General features: G+C 39.9%; 1 long non-coding RNA gene across 3 annotated transcripts in view; it reads right to left on the bottom strand.

Moving 5' to 3' along the window:
• Positions 1 to 377: 377 nt before the first annotated feature.
• The window catches only part of LOC135992024 (uncharacterized), a 71,691-nt gene continuing 46,677 nt past the window's right edge, over positions 378 to 25,391 (bottom strand). Inside the window, exons 3-8 of one of the 3 annotated variants that reach the window (XR_010606679.1) lie at positions 24,040 to 24,150; positions 10,782 to 10,828; positions 9,479 to 9,635; positions 6,521 to 6,670; positions 2,873 to 3,028; positions 378 to 1,990 (exon numbers count right to left, since the gene is read on the bottom strand). This is a non-coding gene — a long non-coding RNA (uncharacterized LOC135992024). The remainder of the gene's footprint in view (positions 1,991 to 2,872; positions 3,029 to 6,520; positions 6,671 to 9,478; positions 9,636 to 10,781; positions 10,829 to 24,039; positions 24,151 to 25,391) is intronic. The other 2 variants (XR_010606680.1, XR_010606681.1) reach the window with 2 other exon arrangements.

The raw sequence follows: 25,391 nt of genomic DNA, 5'->3' as shown, positions 1-25,391 counted from the left end.
ACTTTTCAGGCCAATTTTCTAATTTCCCTAATAAGCGTCAGTCTTGAAATGGTGATAGATAAGGAGCAAGTCAGTCCTGTTGGAACTGACTTCGCGTGCATTATAGGAAGCTGGCAAATATTGAATGGGTGGTTCTTAAGGCCTAAACACCATCCCTCAAAATTCCGGTCACAAGGTCAGTCTGTATGAATTTGTATTTATGTGTGAATGTGAACACATATGGAAATGGAATGGAGTGCCAAATACTCAGTGGAATGACAAAGAATGATATATAACGGGGAATATGTAGGAAGGGATGGTATTAACACTTCTCTCAAGGCATTAATTCATAAAGCAGAACTGGTATATACGCAGAGAACAGAATATTCATACACGTGCACCTCAAAAGTTTAAAACATGACAGAAAGTAGTGGGGAGGAATTCACCTTGGAATAAAAATTGAGCATGCCACAAAATAAAGGGGAATGGGCTACCATACCCATATTGGCTTAAGATAACTATCAAAAGTAACAGTGTCAGTGAAAATGCAGTGGAGCAGGGAAATAACCGCGAAAATTTGTACCCTGATTGTTAAAGCAAACTGGCCTGGTACAGAAGATCCTGTGCATTGTATATCCTCAATAAAATCTTCCGTCGAGTCCATAACTTGTTGACTTTTAAGTGCTCAAAATCTCAAATAGATCCAGCACTTCTTGTCTAAAATGTAAGCTAGAAAGAGCAACCATTTATTTCTTCTCATAAAAATATATCATCTAAGAGGTACAGAGAACACCACAGGTCTCACAGCATGAAATAGCTGCAGTTTTACAGAGAGAAGACATGAGAGCTCGATGAAGGACTGAATTTTAGTCGTGTATCCATATGGTTCAAAGAACTGTCTCGGAGCACAGATGCCACAATTAATAAAAATGCATGAGATTTTATTCAGACGATGAAAAATAAGAAATGCCGAACTCTTGTTTTCAGATACAAACATGCAGTCAATGTATGCTGGAGCCAGGTATGGAAGATCTTCCTCATGGAGGTATGACTGAAGTCTTCAAATTCATACCAACATGTAAGCAATTATACTGCCATTTAAGAAAAAGGGAGAAAGAATAAGGGAGAAAGACTAGGTTTTTAAAGGCTTAGAATTTTTTAAGTGAACCCAAACCTGTATGGTAGGAGCAATCTTACCATAGTAAGGTTATTAATACAATTAACCCCGGGAACTGCTCCGCAGAAGAAAAGGCTTTAAACACAATCCCGCACTTTGTACCCCAGGATTTCTTTTACACACGGAATTTCTCCAACGTTCTGCCCGTGGCAGCCGGACTGACTTTGGCCGTGCCCTCCGTGTCTGCACGGATTCCCCAAGCGCTCAGCATCTTTCCGATGGGTTTTCCTTGTGTTGGTGGGTTTGCCTCTCAGAACCTCAAATAAACTCTTCAGTATCTGTGCCCCGGGAGGTAACACTGCCGAGGAAGAGCTACAAGTTTTACCATCAGTAACTGCATCTTTTGCTGAATATTTAAGTCAGTTATTTCCAAATGGTGAATTAACTACTGAATTTTGTCTTTTTTTTTTTTTTTTTTCCTGATCATGCATGTAAGAATAAACATTTTCAAATGTTTTGAAGTTAGTGATCACTTCTTTTAAAGTGACTAATCTCTGATCTGCATCTAGGGACTCAAAATGCAGATGAAAAATTTTACAGCAGGAAACGATCCTCTAACTGATTAAGCTAATTCAACTACTCCAGACGCATGCATTCCAAATTATACGCTTGGTCCGAATAATCAGAATAAATGCAAATGTGATCAGTCACAGAAGTGCCGCAATCAGAGCACCCTGGTCCACAGTCACTCTGCTCCCCTTGCGATTTCATCCTCCGCTTTCAAAAGCCTTGGGACGAGAAGGACCCGCTGCCAAACCTCAGCTTGTGCGAGATGAGTTACTCACCGACCTGTTCTGAGAAAGGGCTTTTTCTCTTCCTTGTCCCCAGAATCAGCTGTGAGAAGGATGGATTTAAACAGAAGCTTTATAAATTTATACCTCTCTTGTCTCCCTGTTGAAGCTCATACGCTAATTCCTTCAGGTGTCCATTGTGGTTAAATGGTTGAGAGCTGCAATTCTTATTTCAAATTTGGGAAGGACAGGATTAAACAAGTTCTTCAGAAAGATTTGGGATTAAATGCTGTACTGTAGTCAGAAAGAAGTTAAATTTGGGAGCTGAAATCATGGAGAACCTTTCTACCCAATTTGTTTCAGTCATTTTTACTTTTACCATCTGGTGATCGTCTCCAAAGAGTACTGATTGACTTACCAGTTTTGAAAACTAAAAGAAAACTGAAACAGATCAAGAACAATATGCAGAATTTTAGTGAAGATGTAGCAGTTTGCCTGAGCAACAGCCATTTTGTAGAATGCTTTGAAGTAATTTTAAATGTAAGTTAGGACTGTACACAAGAGTCCACGCTAGATTTTTTCCCCCCTCCTGTCAGATAGTCCTTCCGTGCCTTTAGACAGAATTCACTGCAGTGAAGAGATATGTCCTGTTCTGTTAAAAATCTTCATTTCAGTGTCTCTTGGACTTAAAAGATGTGACGGCTGAAGTCATGAAAGACGTGAAACTGAGGTCTAAATTTGCTACAAATTCCTTGAAGGTTGAGGGACATGCCTATCAGGTTGTGCCTGTCTCAGGGAGGAATGCTTTCTCACAACCACAATATCCCCAAAACTATCAAAGATCAGGAGATCACTGTTCTATTAATATGAACACGTGAAAGCCAGAAACCACAACACCAACAGAGAGAAGAACCAGCCACAGAACCCAGCCTCGCAAAATTCGTGTGCGATTTGCAAAAACTATATTAGGTAAGTAAATCCTCACCTGATTAAGAACGCGGCCTTATAATCCACATAAATCATGGATCAATTGTAACCATGAACGCAGAGCTGTCTTCTAGGATAGTGTTTTGTCCAGGTGCCTTCTAATTTCTACAGTTCTCTCTTCCTCTTTAGATGGCTGAAAAAAGTTTCTGCCTTTCTGGTGATGAGAAACAGAGAATTATCTTTGTGCATGTTGTTTATGCCAACAGATATATTTATGTGTTGGGTGATCCCCTACTAGCAGTTAATAGGCATGTTGGAAAGCGTGGTTTTTCACAACACATAAAAGAGGCCCTTACAAAAAAATACCGTTGGTAATACATCGACTACAGGAGGTAAACAGAGGGTTTTTTCTTTCCATTATGAATGAATATTCTGGTATAAAATGTGCAGCTGTATTTTTAGAAAATAGTAATAATTCTTCAAACAATATATGCAATTAAGTACCAGAGAGACACTGCTTCCTTGTCAGAAATAGAACAGAAAATGAAATACATCTGAAGATTACTGTAGGTGCATTGGGGGTAGAAAAGAGAGAATAATAGGTAAATGCAAAGCAATAACATTTTCAAGGGAAGAGACATTTTTGTGGCAAATCCACTATGCAGATCAGTAACAAGGCAACATCGACACTAAGAAGTAACTTTTAACTTCACCCTTAGTATCTGTTGAGATGAACAGAGCTTATGAGTTCCATATGACCAACCTACATGGCTTTACATTCGTTTCTTTTGATTTTGAGTTTTCTTTGTGGTCTTAAGAACGGAAAAGTGTTTTTTTGTTAAAAAGAAGCGCCTTTCAGGAAATAAAAGGAGTGGCCATAAAAACCAATTAGCTAATGTATAAATGTCCTGTTTTGAAAGGTAAAACATTAAATAAAAAGAACAGGGGGGTTTGGCAAGCTAAGCAATTATCTTGTCTCAACAAGGTAAAATAAAGACTCTCAATGAGAGCAAATATTTAGTAGTTGCTCCACCAGTGTGGGTTTTGCCCACTGATTGTTCCAGAACAATTTAGGCAAATTTAAGCTCTTTTCTTTGCACTTGTACACCAGCTTGATCTGATCCCTCCTTTGCCCCAACATCATTCTGGACTCTGAAATTCCTACAGCCCCAATGGGCAGGCAGAACCGTTCTTCTCTTCCATCCACTTTACTTTTCATATGGCAAAAAACCCTACAAGTCTTTATCTGGGCCCAGTATTATTTCAACATTTTCCTTAGTAACACAGATGGTTAAACTCAATTGCACTGTTTAAAGGCCACGTTGCGTAGTTCCCGAGTCATCCTCAACAGATTTCCTCCTCATGAACTTGTCCAGTCTCCCTTTGAAATCCTGCGAAGCATCCACAGTAAGTTCTACAGATGTTCCTGTGTGAAGAACCAGCACCCTGGCTCAGTTTAGGGCATCCCCGTTACCATCTAGACACTGAGTGCTCAACTCCTACCCAGCCTCTTCGTTGCGTTCTCGCCTTTGCAGGTCTCTATTACATCATCCCATTGTCATTTTCTTTATAGCTTGAAGGTTCATTTCACAGATGACAAATAATTTTTTAATCTATAAAAATTCTGCCCTCCTAGTTCAATTCAGAAAAAAAAAAAAAAAGGGAGGAGTGGGGAAATGGATTTATAAGTTTTTACGGAATAAAATTCGGGGTTTGCGTTTCTTTCTATTGACATTTTGTTTTGTCAAGGATGAGAAGGGGAAAATGGAATATCAATACAATTTTATATGCAGACCTAAAAGCTACTCATCATTCTTAGTAAGTACATATAATTTATCACAATTTGTTAGTCATTCAATAACTGCTCCAGAACTGGAAGGAGTTCTTGCCAGAATAGCATTTAGCAAAAGCAAGGATTCTATGAATAAGTACATTTGACAAAACGTTCCTATGAAATAACTAACACAAAGGTTCTTTTGTCTGGTTGTTGTGCTCAAACATGCTTAGCATTGGCTGATGCTGGCACAAAAATGACCACATCTGGTCCTACAAACACATTTGTATTGCAGCTCACATAAACCAACCTGTTCAAGGAGAAGAGAAAGAAGAGTTCTCCTTTCATTCAAAACTAAGGTGCACAGTATCAAACTGAGTTATTCTTTGTTTCAGCTGAATATCCCTGGTTTAACTTCACCAAAATGTGACACACTACAGTAAAGAACGTATTTTTCAAAAAAATAGAACTTAATAAACTTTCAAAATATTTATAAACTAAAAATGCAGATTGCTTCTTTCTTTTCCTCTTCAAAAAGAAATACTTAACAAGAGAAAATAATTGAAATGATTTTTTTTTACAAAAAAAAAATGAACAGTGTATAGGCAGAGTGAAGATAAAGCAGCTAACACTTGGATCTCACCGGGATTTTAGACTTATCAAAAAGTGGAACATCTTGGTCTTTGTTAAGTGTGTTATCATAAGAAATCAGCAGTTGAACTTAGATATGGTGGGAACATTTCCAGGCTATTTAAATAAAAGATTAGGTTTACTGGCAATTGCAATGTTGTATCATTAGAATTTTTTTGTTGTTTTATACCTTTAAAGTTTTATTCTGTCGATCACTTTCTAAAAAAAGAACTGAGACCCACTGAAATTTTTACATGTATATTATGAATATTTAGAATCCCTGTTGGCTTTATGCCCAGTGTGTGTTGCTGACTGTTCGAATGCCAGTTCTTTTTAAAAGGTTTAGATTCTTTAAGCGTTGTGCAGTCTTTCTTCTTTATAAACACATAAAACATCTCCTCACAGTCACTGATTTAATGGAAAGTGAGATCATGCACGAGATGTATATGCACAGGAATAATTCTGTTTAATATGAATCTGCCCCTTTGGCATGCTTCTGATAAACAGCAAGCTAGATATTGCCCTGTATACAAACTAAGTTTTAATGTTCTTATTCAAAATTAGAATGATGAACCACCAGTTTTAAGAAATATTTCATGCACTTCGCAACATTTACATCCCTTTTTCCAAAGAATCTAAGTAAGAATTCTGGAAGTTGACAGTTATATCAAGTTATATCAAACAGAAAGTGAGGTATTAAGCGAGTATGATTTGGAACAAAACACAGTTTTTAGATAGTGAAACTAAACACTGTAAAAATTTATAGAGAGTACTTAACTAATACATCAGTAAAATTATTACAAAGGTTTCATAACACAATACTATTAAAAATGTGTGATTCAAGAGAGCCTTGTATAAAACCTATAGATCCAAGGCTTTTTCTACATAAAGTAGAAGAAGAATTTACTACACATAAGGTGTCCTCAATCTGCTTTATACAACAGTCTTCCTCAGACCCATCTTCCAATCTTAAAAAAAAAAGGGTGGAAAAGGAAAAAAAAAGAAAGAAAAGAGGTGCCTTCTATTGAAGCTGCCCTGTCCTTGTCATTGGATCAGTGAAGATCACTGAAGGTTTAGATCATGGCTCCATTTCTCTATTTTTTAAAGGAAAACTACAACATGTTGGATAATGAAACAAAGACAAAACAAAATCTGTTGTGCTGGAAAGATCTCAGACAACCCTAGAACACGCTTTTGTCTATTAGTCTATGGAATCGGCAAGATGACCACGATCAAACCAACCATCGTTAAAGGGTTGATTTTCTTTTAAAAAAGCAACATGAAAGGCTCCTTCTGTGTTACCTGATAATTGATTTTATAAGACAAATGACCTTGTTCTTCCCAGCTGAAAGGTATGAGATGAAGAGTCCTCCGGCAGGGTGTACTTGTGTGCACCGACTGTACAGGGAGCTCAGGTAACAGGTGGGATGCAGCCACCTACATTATAGGTACCTGAAGAAGATCATATGAATCTCCGTCTTTCGCGTTGGGTTTTCTATTATATTACAAAAAGTACTACCCATAAAAACCTCTTATAGGTTAATCTTCATAAAACGTCTGAACTCCCCTGACAAGGTCTTTAAGTACCAACTATAATTCTGTGTAACCTGACTCTGTAGCAGCACCTCTAATCTGCTTTAATTAAGTTGCTATTATTCATGTATAAGTCACAGAGCTGAGTGGAGGTCGTAGGTTTTGCTATGAAATCATCAAATCCTTGATATCCTGACTCTCATGCCTTTTTTCCTTTTTGTTTTTCTTTACCTATGAAAACAACAGAAAGACTTTAAAAAGTTTATTTTACTTTCAAAAGCTGCTTTATAAATTGTTTGCTGCTCCTATCATTTTAATCTTAGCCAAGATGAAAGCTGTTGTATGCATTGCTACATAAACTCTAACTCCAAACCAAAGACTATCATCTGGTTCTGCTCTTCCCTTACCCGCAGACCTGGCAGAGTCCAATGAGTCTCTTTGATACATCTCCCACTGATGGGCTAATGAACCTTTGTTTCCTCATCAAACGGATGAACTCGATGTGAACCTTCCATTTCATACTCAGATTTTTTTTGCAGCAAGTCTTCTTTATAAAAACTAGCCTGTTTTCTCTTTTCTGCTAATTGCAGTAGCTATCACAACTATCATTATTTTTTTTCTCTTTTTAGGTAAGTTGATGTACTATTCCTTCAAGATATTTTAAGTGATTTGAATTACCCTTTTTGTTTGACCTACAGAAATTTATGGTGTGTGCTTCTGTATTTTATTCTTAAACCTCCATTCTGCAGATCCTTTTGTAAAGTCTTATCAGCAGCTGAGAACTGTCGACCCGCTTATCTTAAATCGCAAGCACAGCCAGCATGGCAAGCGGTCGGTTATACTCTACTTTTTGTACAAAGGGCTGCGCTGGTTAAACTGTTTTTCCCAGCACAGCCACGTCTCTCCACCTGTGCAGGGCGCAACGGCAGAGGCACATCAGCCACCACTGAGCCATCCAGAGCCCTGTGCTGGCAACAAACACCCCAAAATAGGCCAGGGCAGCAGGAATGGCCAATGGAAGCGGCTGGAAATTCGCTCCGGTAGCACATGACAGAGCATCCAGCAACGCCAGAATTTAGAAAAGCCAAAGATACTTTCCCGCATTCAGCCATGACTACGGAGAACCCAGGGGTTCCCTGAAGGGCACGTGCTTGATCAGATGTGTTGCTATTCTTCAACCTTCCCTCCCCTTCTGACAACGGCAATTAAAGCATTTTCATTCTTTTTCTTGTGCGTTTTATCATACTTCAATATTTGTAATCCATCACTAATGAATAGACACAAAATAATGTAAGAGACATTTTGTAAGGGTGAAGATTTTGCATTGTTTTGTTACTAATGCATTATAAGTTCTGAAACACGACAGGAGATTCTGAATATGAAACACGGATTAGTAACATTTTTCTACGCTAAAACCTTCAGGGAGGACCTGAGGTGACCTGAGGGGAAGCGATTCAAATACTCCCTCAAACAGGCTTTAAAGGTGTCTTAAGCTGGACTGCTAAAATGGGTATTTGTTGAAACTGCAAGCCAGAGGGCTGTCCTAACTTTCTACTACCATGCCAAACCTAGATAAAATTGCCACTCTGCTCAGGAAATATAGACACTACTTTCTCATAGGTTTCTGAGGGTGCAAAGTATTTTAAAAGTTAAAAATGATAGCGCCATAGTCTCAATTTTTGCTAAACTGAAAACAGAACTCAGTTGATAAGAAAAAGCTAAGCAGAGGCTGGAAGAATACACAGAATTCTGCATTCTTAGGACATTCAGGCAAAATGATACAGCACAAATCATCCGGGAGCTGTCACTGCACACACATTGCAAAGTTTCAGGTCAAATCACCTGTCAGAGGCAGCGTCATCGCCAAATGATCAGCTGCGGTTTACACCCAGGGTTTTTACTGGCACATCAAATTAGTACATTGCGTTTCTATCTTTTTTTTCTGAGAACCAAACCCAATTAAAATGAGCAGATCACCACTCTTGTCTCAAGGTCTCAGTGTAACTCATGCTTATGTGACAAAAGACGACTCTATCAACCAGCAAGACAAATCCAATTGAACATTCTCTGTTTGAGTTTTGCTCTAATTTAGAGAGGTACCACTGCCTTCACATTCAGCTGCTTGCGGATGCTGTAGCCCGATATGCCCACCGACTTTGATGAAACCCCGACGTGGTGATAAAAGAATGTTTCCATCAAAGTCACCATGTGACACAAGCAGCAAAGCTCCCAGAACTTTTTATATTTAGAAAATGAGCAGCCGCAGTAATGCTACCGGCTTCCACTACAGACTCTCAAAGGAATTCAACGAGCACCATTAAATCCAATCTCACTGTGCCAGTTTTTAAACATAGCACAAGCTTTTGCCTTTGAGCTTTGAGCAATCCCTAGAACCCTTTCAAAGGGACAAGGTTCACTGACTCTCACCCCGGCAGCTGTTGCTCTGTCTCAGAGACAAAGGTTTGTCCAGAACTCAGCACGCGAGGGGGCAGGGAATGCACTGCACGGCACTTGTGTAAACTCGTAATCAGTCATCCATTGGGCTAATTGAAACGCGCTGATCTAACAGGACTCTAAGCAGCGAGATCAATACAGCCTGTGCGGAGCTGAGCGCTGTCACTGTCCCACACGGGGCTGATCCTCAGAAGCAACACGAGGGCCTTCAACCGCCCGATTACATTCACTTGTAGTCCCTTTACACCGGTACAATCTCCAATTTGTACGTACTTTGCCCCTTTGCAGACTGTGGATCCTATCCAAATACAGTGAAGATATCACATGTACTTCTGTCAGTATAAATGAAATTCAGAGATGCCCATCACCATTTCAAGACAGGATTGTTCTCCTCAAACTTTTCTCCCGGGTTCCTTGGCAAACATCTTGTCTAATCAGAAAAAAAAAAAAAACAGCAATAAGCAACACACAGAATCATCTTTTCTACATTTGAACAGACTTTAGCTTTAACTTCCATGCTTGCATAGAATTTATATTTCAATGTGTGTACTGAAGTTTACCCACCAATCTGCCCGGGTTAGTAAACAGCGAGTTTATTACCATGTTAAATACTGGTCCTTTCACGTGTGCATTTTTTTGTTCAACTTGGTACTTCCCTTACAAAATGTGGCAATCTAAGCTGATTCTTCTTAAGTTCATAATCAACATGCCCCTCTCAGTAAATGGTGCTTGTGTGGTATTTTGACTGAAAACATTAATGAAGCTTATTTTTAAAAATCAGTCCACATTTGACATGAAACTTTCACTTATGTTAGAAACCTTTTCTCTAAAACGGAATGTTCATTTTTGCTTTTGTTTCAGGTTTCAGCTTATCTATATGCCATTGTTGCTGCATATGTATTTCATTTCACAGCAATGCCCTTCTATAGCTTGTTAAACTCACTTGTGATATCTTTTAAAAGTGAAATTGGAAGAATTTCACTAAGGGTAGAGACTGTATTTTCTTTTTGTACCACATTTAGTACAGTATGCCCCAAATCTGATTACTTTGTGTATTGTTAAAAACAAACGTAACTGTTCTAAACATGGGTGTTTAGAATATGTAAACATAACTCTTTTGGGGTTTTTTTAGAATGCATAAGAAAAAAATGGATCTCAGTTTGCTTCATTGCATAAAAGAAATTAGAATTGCTTCCTTCATCATGGATAGAGGTGTGTTAGTATTGACTTAATCATCACCATTGTACAATCTCACTGCTTTGGTTGGTTGTTTTTAAATAATTTTTCAGCCTGCAAATATTTCAAATCATAATAAAACCTTGATATGCAATAAGCATTCTGTTCATCTTAGCCTTTTTTCACCTCAAGTCTTACTTGAATTTATATTTAAAATTCAAACATCTACTAAAAATTAGCGTAGAGAAATAAACACGCTATAGTAGCATTACTATCTGACTGGTAGTGTTGTTACTGTCTATATTTAGTTAACATTTCCCACTAAATATGCTGTTTATTGCCTTCTAACAACTATGGAATGTCTCCTTACGATAAGGAGAGAGGCCATGGTAAGACCTACCTGTAAACACGACAGCAAGACTACAGCTCATATGGATACTTTAAATTCTGTTAAAAAAATAACAGTATTATTAGAGACACTGTGCATGCATTAAATAACATACTTTTCCACCCATTTGTGAGACGTATTTCTGAGATCCCAAAACTCAGAGTCACCGCAATCTCCCAGAGGCCAGCCAAGTCAAGGAGAAAATCTATTTAAAGATTTATGGTTCTCACAGGCCTAAATATTGAATTTAATGGTTGGGAAACAATTGGTATTGTCAGAAGAACACGTTTTGATGAGATACGCACCTTTGTTGTTGGGTACGCTTCTTCTTGTGCCACCTAATGGCATATTTCTCAGAGATCTACATTTCTCAGTAGATTTATCTGTTAATTATTATTTGTTTATACTATAAACAAAGGGGCTACAAAATGACACCTTCTGACAATTCTAAATAAATTAGCTTAAGGGAAATAAGGAAAAAAAAGCAGCAAGGCATTATGTGTAGTACACTCTATACACATTAATAAACGATGCTGAGAAGCAGAGATTATTAATGTATGTGAAACTATGCAAATATGGCAGCATTAATCTTAATATCTCAGTTCACACAATGACATCCAACTTTGTTATTGCTCTGCAGTATTTCATTGTACCACGGGAACACATCCAGAGCGAGCACTGCCTAGAAGCTTCATCTTCAATTACACACAAACCACGAGGAATGAACAGGTTATCCCAGCACATCGGTGTCTGACTGCCCATTCACAGCTGAACAAACAGCACGGGTTAAATCAGGTTTTTACCATCTTTAGTTCATACAATACATCCATTTTCACGGACATTTCTAAACCCTTTATGAGCTGTGAAACTGTCTAATCCAACAGATTGCTCACTGCTGTACATTCATTTCATCTTGTAAATTGTCCTATAACAGCAGATTTAACTGCGTAGGCTCAATTATTAATGCTCCTTTCTTAAAATTAGAAACCTTCTGAGTAGCTTTCAGCAAAATTGCAAAGAATGCCCTTATTTTTTTAATTTTTAATATTACTGGTGTACTTATTAACATGTTCAGAGATCCCAAAAGGAGCGAGTGAGTAGCACGGACAAATCTCATACACCTTAAAAATCCTACCTTGCTCTCTCGCACACTCCAGAGAAAACAAATCTACGGTTCTCACAGGCCTAAACATAGAATTTAATGGTCAAGAGGCAACAGGTATTGTGAGAAGAACACTTTTGGAACTGCTGTTATAGAAGCGTAAAGGCCAAGTACTGCTTTGTTTATAGGAACAGCTCAGCTAACAGCGAGATCCAAACTCCACTGCACGGTTCTAGGACACCTGTATGCAGCAAACAATCAAAGTCAATATTAACCCGAGGTTGGAGAATGGAAGTACGAATCCTCATCCCAGACGAGAAGGAGGGACGGATCGAGAGACTTGGTCAAGACAAAGCTGGAAACTAACCCCAAATCTCATGGTCACTTGCCTAGGCATCCATAATGAATTACAGCTTTGAGAACTATACGAAGCACAAACTATTTCAAAATATTTGAAATATCTCTCTTTTGATGGTAAAATTACTTTTTAATTGTGGATGAGCAAACCACTTCAAAAATTCTCTCTCTTTGGTTGGGAACGTGTCCCCATGTATTACAGAAAAGCGGGCTGAGTCAATGTTATTTCAAACGGAGTCGTTCAATCTGCTCCCGCAGCCTTTTTTCCCATTCCGACAGACACTCGCTCTGCTGTTCCAGCCTATCCAAAATGTTACTCTAACACAAGCTCTGGCCTTTCTTTATAGCAGCTTCAGGGTGTGCGCAGCCCTTCCTGACCTTCCCTTCAGAACACCGAGGATCTAAACTCGTCATGAATTCAAAAATGTCCCATCTCCAATCACTTTTTTTCCCCTTAAACTCTTCTCCACCTGCTCTCAGTACCCGTTTCATTTTCACAAGACAATCAGCATCATCTTTCGTGCTGTTACGTAGCCTTGGAATACTTTGCTCAATCTGTTGACAAAGTTGCTGTTATGACCTTCATAAATCCACCTTCATAATATCTCGTCTCTTTGGGAAAAATAATTAAACAGAAAGGCAAATGCAGCCACTCTTAGAAGTGAGGCAGGGATTAATAAGATTGCTTGTAGGAAGCTAGTATACCTTCTAAAAATACAGCTTTTTCTAGTAATAATAATGATTCCCAAAACATTAACACTTAGACACTGGGAAAACAGGGCTTTTTTCCCCCGTTATGTTCTATATGCACTTGAGTACAGAAAAATTTGAAGTAGAAAAACATTAATGAAAATACTTCATTATAAAAGTTTAAATGCATGGTTATTTGACCACTCCAACAAATATTCAAAGATAATTGGTAGCAATCTGGCTCTACCATCTTGCATTTTGCCTTTTTAAAGGCTGTATCTCCCTCTTTCACATACAATTGAGGTCCTTTCAGCAGCTGTACAGATGATCAGGTCTGGCGAGCACTTGAAATAACTTTTATGAAAGTTACAGTATGTATTTGGGGTTTTCAGCCAGTTTATTTTCTGATAAAAGCACCAAAATGAATTGAAATGAATTGTTTGTTGTTTCTTAGGGCATGTAATTATTCAGGAAGGCCATAACAACAATACTGAATGAGTACTCTCACTAGCGCCAAGGTACTGTAACTAAAATGTGCTTTCCTCCTTCCATTTTTCCGTGATACAATGTAGCTAAAGATACATGACACAACTAGATACAAAATTGAACAAACACACAGTGGAGCACAACCAGTATAAAGAACACAGGAAAAGTCTCGCTTTTCCATAATAATTGAAGGGAATTTAGTTCAGTAAGAAATCTGACCGCCGTAAATACCTGAACCTTCAAATTCCAAGCTGATGTTGCATTTAATTCCACAGTTTAACCACACTGGAAGGTGTTACTGTAATGCTGCAGTACCAGTCAGAACCTCATGTAGAATATTTTCCTTGAACTGCATGAATTATGTAGGATCAAAATTACAAAGTACAAGTTACTTAAACGCAGAAATTGTTTAATCATACTGAGATTCACTGCTGATTGCTCCAAATCCACTTAATGCTTTCAGATGCCAGTATTTGCCCGGTTTTCTTTACGGCAGGGCTATAGGATAAGCCATAGGATATATGGGTAAGCCGATCCCCGCCAGGGCCAGCCACTCCGAGCAGCCAGCACAGGCTCACTGGGCTTTCTCTTCTATTTACAGGACATTTGTTCAACCAAACTGACACACAGAGTCCAGCAAAGCCTCCAACTACATCCCCTTCGTGCAGCTGCACAGCCTGTAAACTCAAAACACGCAAACAGAACCATTGTTACTTTTCTTCTCCCGCCTTCGGCTCATCCTCCCACGGGGCTGCTCAGGCCCTTCACGTTGATGTCGCTGGAACAGTTTTGGGTGAGGAGGAGGCCCCTCCTCTGGAAATCCAAAATCCTCTCCTGCCATTTCGTTCCTCAGCCCAAAAGGGAGCACGGCTGTTCCTGGGGGAAACAGCAAGTGACTCACGGTCACTGAGATTGCACCATTTCCAGCCTGATACAGACACTGCTGAAGCAAATTGCTGGATGCTGAGCAGGAGGTGCTGTGCAAGGAATTTTTTATTTTTTTTAGTTAACCCATATCCTTTTCTAATTTTGTCTCTGAACTATATTAAGGCCACGGAGGCAGCTTTTTTAGAGCTAAGACAATGTATCTGTTAAATGTCAAAAGCCAGCAGTATTGGTTTAATGTATTTCAGTTTAACACCATAGTTTTGTTTTTGGTTTTCTACTCAGTCATCTGGAAGATATGTTACATGTAACTTACTTAATAATTTATTTTATCAATCCATTAGCAGCTATGGAAGGAAAGTCCAACTTCAATAAAGTGAACATTCCTCAATAACAAATCAATCCCCCCAAAAAGGGAAACACAAATGCCAGAAACCCGCTGGATGTATAGACTGGTGTGACCAGTCTGCACATAGATGTCAAAATAGCACTGACAGGATTTGCCATTTATAGTTTGAGGCCCACTCACACAAAGAGAGGGATTTCTCTACCAGTTTATGTAACAATGATTGGACCAGTTCTCTGCTTTAGTTCCTGCATGTCTAGAATTTGGCGAATAGCACAGACCAGATTTACTTAAGTTCAATGCCAAATATCCAGACTACTGAGTCCTTTGCTTTCCCATGGATGACCATTCTCCACACCTGGGGAGGATCAGCCCCAGGCACCAGTACAGGTTGGGGTTGGCCTGCTGGAAAGCAGTTCTGCAGAGAAGGACTTGGGAGTTCTGGTCAACAACAGGTTGACCATGAGTCACCAATGTGCCCTTGTGGCCAAGAGACCAATGGTACCTGGGGTGCATTAGGGAGAGTGTGGCCAACAGGTCAAGGGCGGTTCCTCCCCCTCTACTCTGCCCTGGTGAGGCCCCATCTGGAGTTACTGGCTCCAGTTCTGGGCTCCCCAGTTTAAGAAGGACAAGGAATTACTGGAGAGTCCAGTGATGGGCTACAAAGATGCTGAGGGGTCTGGAGCATCTTTGTGACGAGGAGAGACTGAGAGAGCTGGGGCTGTTGAGCTGGAGAAGAGAAGCTGAGAGGGATCTGATCAATGGGATCAATATCTCAGGGTGGGTGTCAGAGGATGGACCAGACTCTGTTCAGTGGTGCCCAACGCCAGGGTGAGGGGCAACGGGCACAGACTGAAACACAGGAGGCTCCATCGGAACATGAGGAGAAACTTCTTTGCTGGGAGGTGCCGGAGCCTGGACCAGGCTGCCCAGAGCGGGTGTGGAGTCTCCTTCTCTGAGACATTCAAACCCGCCTGGACCGACCTGTGTGATCTGCTCTGGTGACCCTGCGTGAGCAGGGGTTGCACTGGGGGATCTACAGAGGGTCCTGCAACCCAACCAGGCTGGGATTCTGTGATTCTGTAATTCCTGTGGGCAGAGCTTCTAAAAAGCTGAATTTGAGGCAACATCTCATGACAAACCGCTAACACAGCCACTCTGAATACCCGAACCTCTCCTGCTATTCTAGCAAGCAGAGAATCATAGAATCATTTTGGTTGGAAGAGACGCTCAAGATACTGTTCTTTACAGTATAGATATTGTGCGTTTTCCTCTGCTTACAAAGAAAAATCAGCAAAAAACTCCAGCAGAGCTCCTTGGTGGAACCCAGAGCAGCCCCAGGCTGGCTGGCCCAGCATCACCGACATCTGCTCCCTTCATTTCCAAAGCGGGCTTGTTGCCTTATCCATTGCCCCCCAAGATTTCAGATATGTAAAACTTTGCTACTGTTCAGCACCTTCCTACGTCTGTAATCGGTATTGTGAACTCTACAATGATACAAGTCGCTGGAACAGTGTGAAACTTTTTTTTTTAAATGAACAAATATGCAATTCCTTTCTGAGTTAAATAGTCTTTCATTAGCTAACCTCACTTGACCAGACTAATTGGCATAAAAATTACATATTTTTGTGTTTAGCATTATTTGAATAAATGTGAACAATGTCATTGTTAATTAAGTGTAGATCAAGAGCTATCGTTCCACTACTCAAAATGTAAATTTCGCTCAAAAAGAATTGGAAATAAGTGGTTACTGCTTTGCACTGCACAAAGCTGTAATTGGGCAAACCTTCAGAATCAAAGGGCCAACGTCAAAGAGCCTTTAACAAATCACAGTTGGGCTGGAGAAGGAAATAAATACAGATACGCTCATTTTTTTCCTTATTACTAGTCACTATAGTAGACTACACTGCACTGACTAATTATTTTCAAAAAGGAATCTAATGCGGCCCCAAAATCCTGTCTTGATTCTAGTTTCTCACACGTGGCCAGATTTTCAGAATCGCCAACACCTGTGTTTGTGCATAAACAACTGGAATACATAAAGAGAAGAAAAACCCTCAGTTCCAACATTTAAATGAAGTTAAATTTTCACGACTAACACATCAGCTGCCACTATGAGTCAAGGCCAGGGTTTTAAGAGCTCAGAATATTATTTTTCTGAGCTCTTTTGAAAAAAAATCTATTCTTAGCCCTCTGTCTTGCTAAAGTGCTAGAAGCTTCCAAGATAAAACCAGACTGAAATGGTCTTGTTTTTCACTCTTATGAGCTGTTACACTGAGATCTGCAGGACTCTCTACAACCTCAAGCAGATAAAAGCTCCGTCACATCAGATAAAAGAAGCAAATAAAGGAATAGGATACAAACGACATTTTCTAACTCTTCCCCCAGCATAACCACCTAAATCAACCCGAGTTTGTGAGATACGCAGTGACTGCATCCCTGTGCAGAAAGGATGCACAACAGCTTACAAAATCCATCTCTTTAATGTAAACAAACATAATATCTAATATGTTTAATAAGCACCTGGATTTTAATGACATCTTAACCGAATGAGAGAAGGAGGGTGTTCCGGGATCAAAGCGAACACTAATTTTAAACCATACCTGGAGCTGTTGTATGTCTTTCACCAAGGTCAAAGGCAGTATACAAACACGAGACAATATTTTATATTTAAACATCACTTTTCAAACCTGATAGTTTTTTTCTTTTTAACACAGAATAGGTATAGATCCTAAAACATGTTGAGCATCTGCGACTTTTTTTTTTTTTTAATATCACTGACTTCAAAGTGCTCATCAGCTATGTCGGGTTTGTTCCAACATGTTTTGTGATTTTGAGAGGAAGATTCTATAAGGCTTATTTGGGTGTTTGCAATCACAAACAGCAAAAACCGCTGTGTAAATGACTGTACATCAAGCTGAGCCCCAGTGATGGTCCCCAGCGCTGGGTGTTTCCAGCCACCAGGTGCTGCTCTCGGCAGAGGAAACACAACGTTCCGAACCATGGAAATGAAAACTCAGTGACCATTTCACGCCACAAACGTGTTGTGCCCGTATTCACTATCTGCTCCACTATTGCCTGTGGAAAACAGCTTATTTTAAACCTTCACCCCAGGTTTAGCATGAAGATTGTTTGCACTAATTTATTTTTTTTAGTCTGGGCTGTGACATCTTTCATGAGATGAGCAGAACGATGCCACGAAACCCGCTTGTGCTCTAATGCCTGCTTACATTACGACATGTAAAAAACCATGCTGAAAATCTTCATATTGAATTCCCAAACTTTAAAGGACTTAGCAATGTTCTATGCACTGAGTTCTTAAGCAAAAAAATTACCTGATCAACATTTTCAGAGATTATACAACTTTATTTTTAAAAGTAGTCTAAAGTAGGTTCTTATCTCTTGCCTTTTTCAATTTTCATGTAAATTCAACACAAGTCCTGAAATGTCATTCCAGCTTTTTAATTTTCTCATCACAAAATCTTCCCTGTTAGAATTCAGCATACATAAAAAGAATAATTTCCCTGCTTAATCAGAAGGCTTAAGGAATCTACGGAAAAAATAACAGATTCAATAATTGGAAAAACGCATAGATAATACAACATTTTGTTCCGGCATAAAACCACCATACAATTAAAAAAGGAGCAGACAAATGTCTCTTCCCTGATATGGTCAAATAAGAATGAATTCTCTCTTATGAAGAAGGATCTTCACACTCTTGTCCCATCCGAATTGTACAGTAAAAAGCTAGATAAGTTATTTTTCCATTTGCAGTTATTAGTATTCATATCTCAAAAAATCAAGCTCCACATCTGGCACTGAGAACAAAATGACCTGTCCCAACAATCACCACAGAGAAAGCACTTATCTCTCCACAAACAAACAAACAGAAACTATTTTAATAAAATAAACCACATAAAATAAACTCGAGACTCTGTCCTGGAATCGAACCACACTATTTCCGTTTTGTTTGTGAACCAGTAATATGCGACCTCTGTGTTTCCCTGCATTTGGGAGACTTCTCCTGTTCATATGTGAAACTAAGCTCTACCATCACAGTTTTAAATGACTGGCCATAACTTAAACCCGAGACCCAAATGGGGATGCATCATAACATACATGCATATATATCTCTGCATAGATCCATATAATAATGTGTATATATAAAACTGGCTTGATCATATGTATCAGAATAGATATATCAGGTATATGAACTAAGATGTGAATTCACATTACACAGCCTCTGCATTTAGAATAAATGTTACTTGGGGTTGAGACTGCATCTTACCATGTATACATTTAGCGTGTGGAAAAACAAAACAAAGTACCCTATGAAATGAGAAAATTCCTATTAATATTTGGTTAATAGCACTGCAAATCCAGATCATAACCCGGAATCATCCCTAGTCTGTGCCAGCTCCTCTAAATCCACTGTAATTTGTACAAAACAGAAGAACCCAGTTCTGGACTGAGGTGCCCCAGTATGGCTGGGCTGGACATTAAAACCAGGGCCGTTCCTGCCCAGAGAACTGAGTCTAAACCAGCACAGAGAAAGGGGAAGAGACGAAAGAAAACACAGAGGTGAAGGAACTGGCCAAAAATCACCTTATGGTTAGCAACCAAACTCTATTTGCCATGTGTTACTTCAGTTTGGTGTGGGGGGGGTTGTTTGGTTGGTTTGGTTTTTTCCCACCTTGCATTTTCATGGGAGTTAAAAATCCAGATTTTTTTGTATGTCATCTAAATATTCTAGGATAACAGAGGTGTAAATACAATAACTTTGTTCGCTGTTACTCAGTCTAAAACTATATTACAGTTTGTTGGCTCCAGAATAGCTTGTGCATGTCACCAGTTTATTTTAAGACTGCATTTTGGGCTCGGGAGAAGAAAATGTCAGATTGTAACCAGCCAAGCATCAGTAAGTAAGTAGAAATAACAGCAACAGGAGGAGTATTACATGAGGACACAGTGTAATTTTTTGTGTGGAAACTGCATTCAGTGCCATCCTTGCTGCTTCATAGCACAGTGCAGAAAACAATCAAAGGTTTTCATTTCACCACTCGAAACGCACAATATCTTCCAGTACGGAGATTAACATTTCATTTCATATAGGTGGCCAAAGAAATAGCAATGCTATACCTGGGAGCTACATTTTACCCAAACTGTATGGTTACAGTAACTGTACATCTATATAGGAAGCTATAACACGTTAATGGAACACTTTGGGGTTAACATCCATGAAACCAGCTAAAGCAACAGTAAAAACAAGCGAATCCATCCTCAAATCGTAACAAAGCCGTCGAAAGTCTGTGCTGTGCCAGGCAGATGTTTTCCTGCAACGCGTGGCTGTGCCAGTAGAAACCCCTAATGCTCACACATTTACTTACTGGTAAAGGTGAGCTCTCATGGATCTATTTCACTACATCTCATTTATTTATTTACTGGTAAAGGTGAGCTCTCATGGATCTGTTTCACTACATCTCATTTATTTATTTACTGGTAAAGGTGAGCTCTCATGGATCTGTTTCACTACATCAGTATAAATGGTGGCTTTGCTGGATCCACATTAGAGATTCTATGAAGTCTAGTACACCAGTAACCCAGCAGTGTGGACATAGTTTTAAATTAAAAAGTCATCATCAAATACTAGAAAGCTGTAAATGTTTTTTCAGCATATAGATTACCTGGAGCATTTGCTCCTGGAAGCCAGACCTAGAGTACATTCTGAACAGAACTTCAATGGATTAAATTCCATGTGTTTCTCTCTCAAGAAGATCCAAGTCCTGACCAGGCCAGAACAACCTGGAGCATTTCAGGATATCCAAGGCAGCTGGTTCCAGCCCTCACCCCGATCCAGGCTCCCGTCATCCTGGATAAACCGGAGGCAGCAGCACACACACCTGGGCTGTGTCTGCACAGCCTCCCCGCAGGACAGCCGTCCTGGTCAGACAAAGGAACGGCTGCTACGGTGGCTTTGTCTGCAGAGACGTGTGAGAACATCACACTGAGGGCTGGGGCTCCGGGACTGTGAATAACTCCACAATAATGTGAATAAACATCTGCCTTTCCAGCACTCTGAGGCACCCCCGGACCCACCGGCTGCTGCTGCAGGACGAAGGGCTGGGCTCAGTTCTCACGGTACACTCATTTAATCCAGGATCCAGCAAACAGTTTTCAGATAACACTGTAACCAGGATTTTGCCTCATTTCAAGCTTCTAAAATGAGTTTACATTTTGGTAACGCCTGGCCAGCTATCTGATATGCAAGAGAAGTATCACGTCTCTCTAATTCACTTTCGATCGATGTTGCTGAGCCTCTGGGAACAGAAGCCACCCGGCTGCGGATGCAGCCAGCTTTATTACTTTATTTATTCCTGTTCATTATGATGAAGTGGCAGCTCTGCCCCACTGGGAGAGGAAAACTGGACAGAGCTGTTTGGGACCTTGCAGCGTGTCCTTCCTCAGCCTCTCCATCCTGCTCTGCGAAGGGCTCCGCAGAGGGCTCTGTCCTCTTCTCATCACCAGACAGTATGAAATGCATTTGAGAGCACGGTCATAAAATAAAATGAGCATGTCAAAGCCCTATTGGGAAAGTGCCTCATTCTTCTCTTAGCTGCTTCACCAAAATACAGAATAATGTGGGGTTTGAGATTTAATCTCATCATCTCCTTGGGGTTCTTGTTTGTTTTAAATACACCAGCACTCGAGAAGGATGGGCTCCTTACATATCTCTTGTGCTCTACCCTCAGGCCCTTGTACCTGTCTTATTTGAAGCAGTTCATTCTACTCTGAACCTCTCAAAGAACCATTTGTTGCTTCCAGGATCCCCTTAAATAAAATGATAAAAACCACATCTACAAAATGGAGCTTTTGTCACGTCTGGCCTCATCCATTTTACCAGCTTCCCGGTGCCCACAATCAAAAAGGTCCCTCCCAATCACCATGTACTATCACCTGAGGTTTAAGAGCTTTTGATTAAAAAATAAGGTTTGTTTTGGTTTTAGGTTTTGTTGTTGTTGCTTTTAAATGCAAGAATATGATGAAGAAAATGGAGCAACAATGAGCCGACTCGGTAACTAACTGGAAACACTTCCAAGGCTCATTAACAACTAAGAAATCCTCGAAACATCACTGAAGTCATCTGCAACTGCTGATTGCAACTTGAACTCAAGGTTTTCATCTCACCTATCCACATTTTCCAACATTGCCTTCAAGCCTGTGAAGAGCACATTAAAAAGGGATGGAAGAGAGCAGGTGGAGACACAACCGAAGACTTTTTTAAGCAGTGACACCGTTCATAGACATGATGCAAGTAATTTCATCCAACTCTAGATGGCTCAGATTTTCATATTAGAGGTTACATAGTAATATAAAGCTTTCCTAATTAATAATCTAACAAGTCGATATTTGCACACCTAAGATCCATAAATCCTCCAATTTCAGATTTTTACTGTCTACTCTTTTGATCAGATAATCAAAATTGTGCAAATTATAAGAACAAGGAAACATTTAGGGCTTCGGGCATCCATTTTATATCTATAAAATGTAGTCTTAGTCCTTCAGTAACATTGTGCCCGTAATGCCCCATGAAACATAAAGACGTGGTTTTCACTGGCAAAAGGAAAGGTCAGAGAGAGGGAGAAGGGTGTTCTCTGCTTCTGCCTTGCACAGAAGACAGGCACACAAACAGAACACGAACTCACGCTTATTACCTTTAGCTAAAATAATCTATATAAAATGCAGCTTGTCAGCAGCTGAACTTTGCTTAAGCAAGTGGTACTTCTACAAATACCCAGCCTACCTTCGAGCTGCTGGGAGGGGGGTGGATATGAGAGCAGCTCTGTGCCCTGCACATTATTACCAGATGAATTTCTTATGAGCACTGTTACATCAGTGAAGCACAGTGGATTCCAAATGAATTAATGATGCGACGGGCTAATTCAAAATGTTCTGTCAAACCCAGTGCTGTTCATTTCAGATAGGAAGGGCTAATTCTTCTGCACTCCAGAATGCTGTTTTTAGTTCAAGTTAAATTACACACTCAGAGCCAGCTGTCTTGTTAAAATTATTTCTTCCTTTTAAACTATTTTGACCTCCATAAAGTCCATGCACATCTCAGGAAGCTGCCTAGCTGGAGGCAGCAGCAAAAGAATTGCTTGGAAAAGGTAAAAAGACAAGCAATTTGAAGGAGCCGTTTCCCCTCACATCTGATTTCCTATTGAAAAGATCCAATAAGTAACAGCCTGAGGTTGGTTTCAAGTGACGTGTGTCACATCACTGTTGCCAATGGAATTGCTTGGTTACTGGTTTTAATCACGCCAAGACAATTCAGATCCCTCCAGGCTTTCCTCACCACTCAGCCCTAACCAAAGAAAAATCATTTGCCTGACAGATAGCCCATTACATTTTTGCATATAACTGAACAATCCATTTTTTAAATTCTACACAATGTTGAAAACATCATCTTAAAATACACTGGATAATTCTATTTAATAATCAGGTGCTTTGACACTAGGAACTTTACTAATTGTTCCTGAATCTCTTGTCCTTAGTCTGTATGCCAAGCCATTCTACATTAGAACTCTGCTTATGTGATTACTTGGAAGGTGAAGTTCTGCTTAGTGGTAGGATGTACAGCAAAATCTAGTTTGTGATAATTCAGACTACATAGTGCTTAATTTTTAAAGCAGCCTTCTATATCCTTCTGAGCTAGGTCAATAGTAACCATCTTACAAACAAGTAGAGAGCTGCTAGGTGATGTGTACAAAGTATCAGACAGAAGTGTTGTCCCAAAACCAGGGTCCGCTCCGTGGGCAAAAAGCCAAATTGCAGCACACAGAGATGAGATATCGGTTGTTACAGAGCTATGCAAGTCTGGATGCTGGAACAAAGCCAGCAGGCCAGAAAGAAAAGGAACAGCCATTGTACATAAAATCTTACCACTCCACCCTCAGGGCCGTCCTAGAGAGCCAATCGGTGACACATTGGCACATTGGTTACATAATGGTTTTAGCGTATAACGAGCAACGTTCAGCTAAAGGACCCTTCATCCAGCAGTCTTGAGATATATGTTAAAATGAGAATCAACTATTAATAATTGTGCAGGTTCCAGAATGTCTAAAGCAGCAAAGTCAGTAGCCTCTGTAATTTCTGGTTAAGTGTTTTGCAAGTCACTCTTTGTTAGAGGAGCAAACTGACCTAAAACTGAGAGGATTTACATATCTTTAGGTTACCAGCTGGATTCAGTGGTGGTGGTAATGACTACAGAAGCACGCTCCAAAACAAAGAAAGAGCGTGGTTCTTCTAGCATTATTTATGCAGACTGTCTCAGCCTTGCACAAGGAAATGCACATTAAATACAAATGTACAACTAATGATCTCCCTACAATCACAGCTGGACTAACCTGCAGCTGGAGAAGTTTCTGACCTGTGCAGCAATAGCTGAACTCACTGCACGCCGCTCCAACCCGTGTCCTTCGCCTGCGGGACTGACACGTGGAACCAGAATCCACAGTCTGGAGAAAAAAAGAAGTGGTTTAGCTCTCTCCCCAACACAGCTCCCAAATCAGGCTTAATCATAAAAGCAACTATCTAGTAGAAATAGTCTCCCAGAATACATCAGAAATACTTATTGGCTTTAATTTACAGCAAGACGTATAAACATTTACCCAAGAGGTAAAAATCCAAGCATCCTCCCAGAACAGAGCCATTCATTGGCAACATCCATGAAACTCACTGAAGAAATGAGAAAAACGTAACAGGTCTAGATTTTGCCTTCAAGTGCATGCACATAATTCCCATAAAGCTATTAAATGTTAGACACAAGCAGGCAGGAACAACCTATGTCTAAAAGAAAGATATCAGGCAATAACTAACCACTTTGGTTCTTGAGAATTTAACAGTCTTTTATATATTTCTGTAAAATACCTAGGCCCCTTTAAAACAAACATACACAGCATTATTGTCTTCTGTTCAGAAACAGCACTCCCTGAAGAAAATCCCTTGTCTCTGGGGATTCCGGGTTCTTGGGGAATAACTCAGTGAGTGTGGGACATCCCTTTGCAGCAGCACCAACAGCAGCACCGGGCACAGGCCCCTGCTCCCAAAACTCTCCAGTCTCCTGAAGCCACACGAAGAGGCTTCACAACTTAAAAAGCACAAATTCTGGTCAGATAAAGGCCCAGGACAGTGATTTGGTGGAGAAAGGATGCTAGGCGTGTATCCAGTTAACAAGAAAAACACGGCCCTTTCCCATCAGTCTTCACTTTCACATATATCTCTGTTTGCAGGGGGTGGAGGCGACACACGAAATACTACTTGTGTGAATCGGAAAGCTGGAAAGGATAAAATTGAATCCAAGTTTGTTTGCAAAACAAATGCCTGACTGGATTTTGTGGTAATCAGCAGTAAATTTTTGCTATGTCTGCATACAGATATTTCACTCCATTGCCCGATATATAATTATTTCTTCAGTTCTGTGTGCAGAAAGAACGACAGATCCACTCTGAAAATAAGATGTATTTCACACATGAAGAAAAAAGGAGAAGGGAAAGACTGAATCACAGTCATGAAACAGGATCCCACAGTGACAGCCACAGGTCCAGAAACAGGTTTTCCTGTGTTCCTGAAGAGGAGAGGCGTGAAATCAAGGACACCACCAACAATTACTTCTACATACCCATTGCAGAGACAGTCTAAACTAAAGGTTGACAGGAAGGCCAATATAATTTGATTTAAAATGCAGTTCCACAAAACG

This window comes from Caloenas nicobarica, chromosome 9 (assembly GCF_036013445.1).
Source record: "Caloenas nicobarica isolate bCalNic1 chromosome 9, bCalNic1.hap1, whole genome shotgun sequence".
Taxonomy (NCBI): Eukaryota; Metazoa; Chordata; class Aves; order Columbiformes; family Columbidae; genus Caloenas; species Caloenas nicobarica.
Note: the sequence above shows the minus strand (reverse complement) of the source record. Positions and strands in the feature narration are given on the sequence as shown.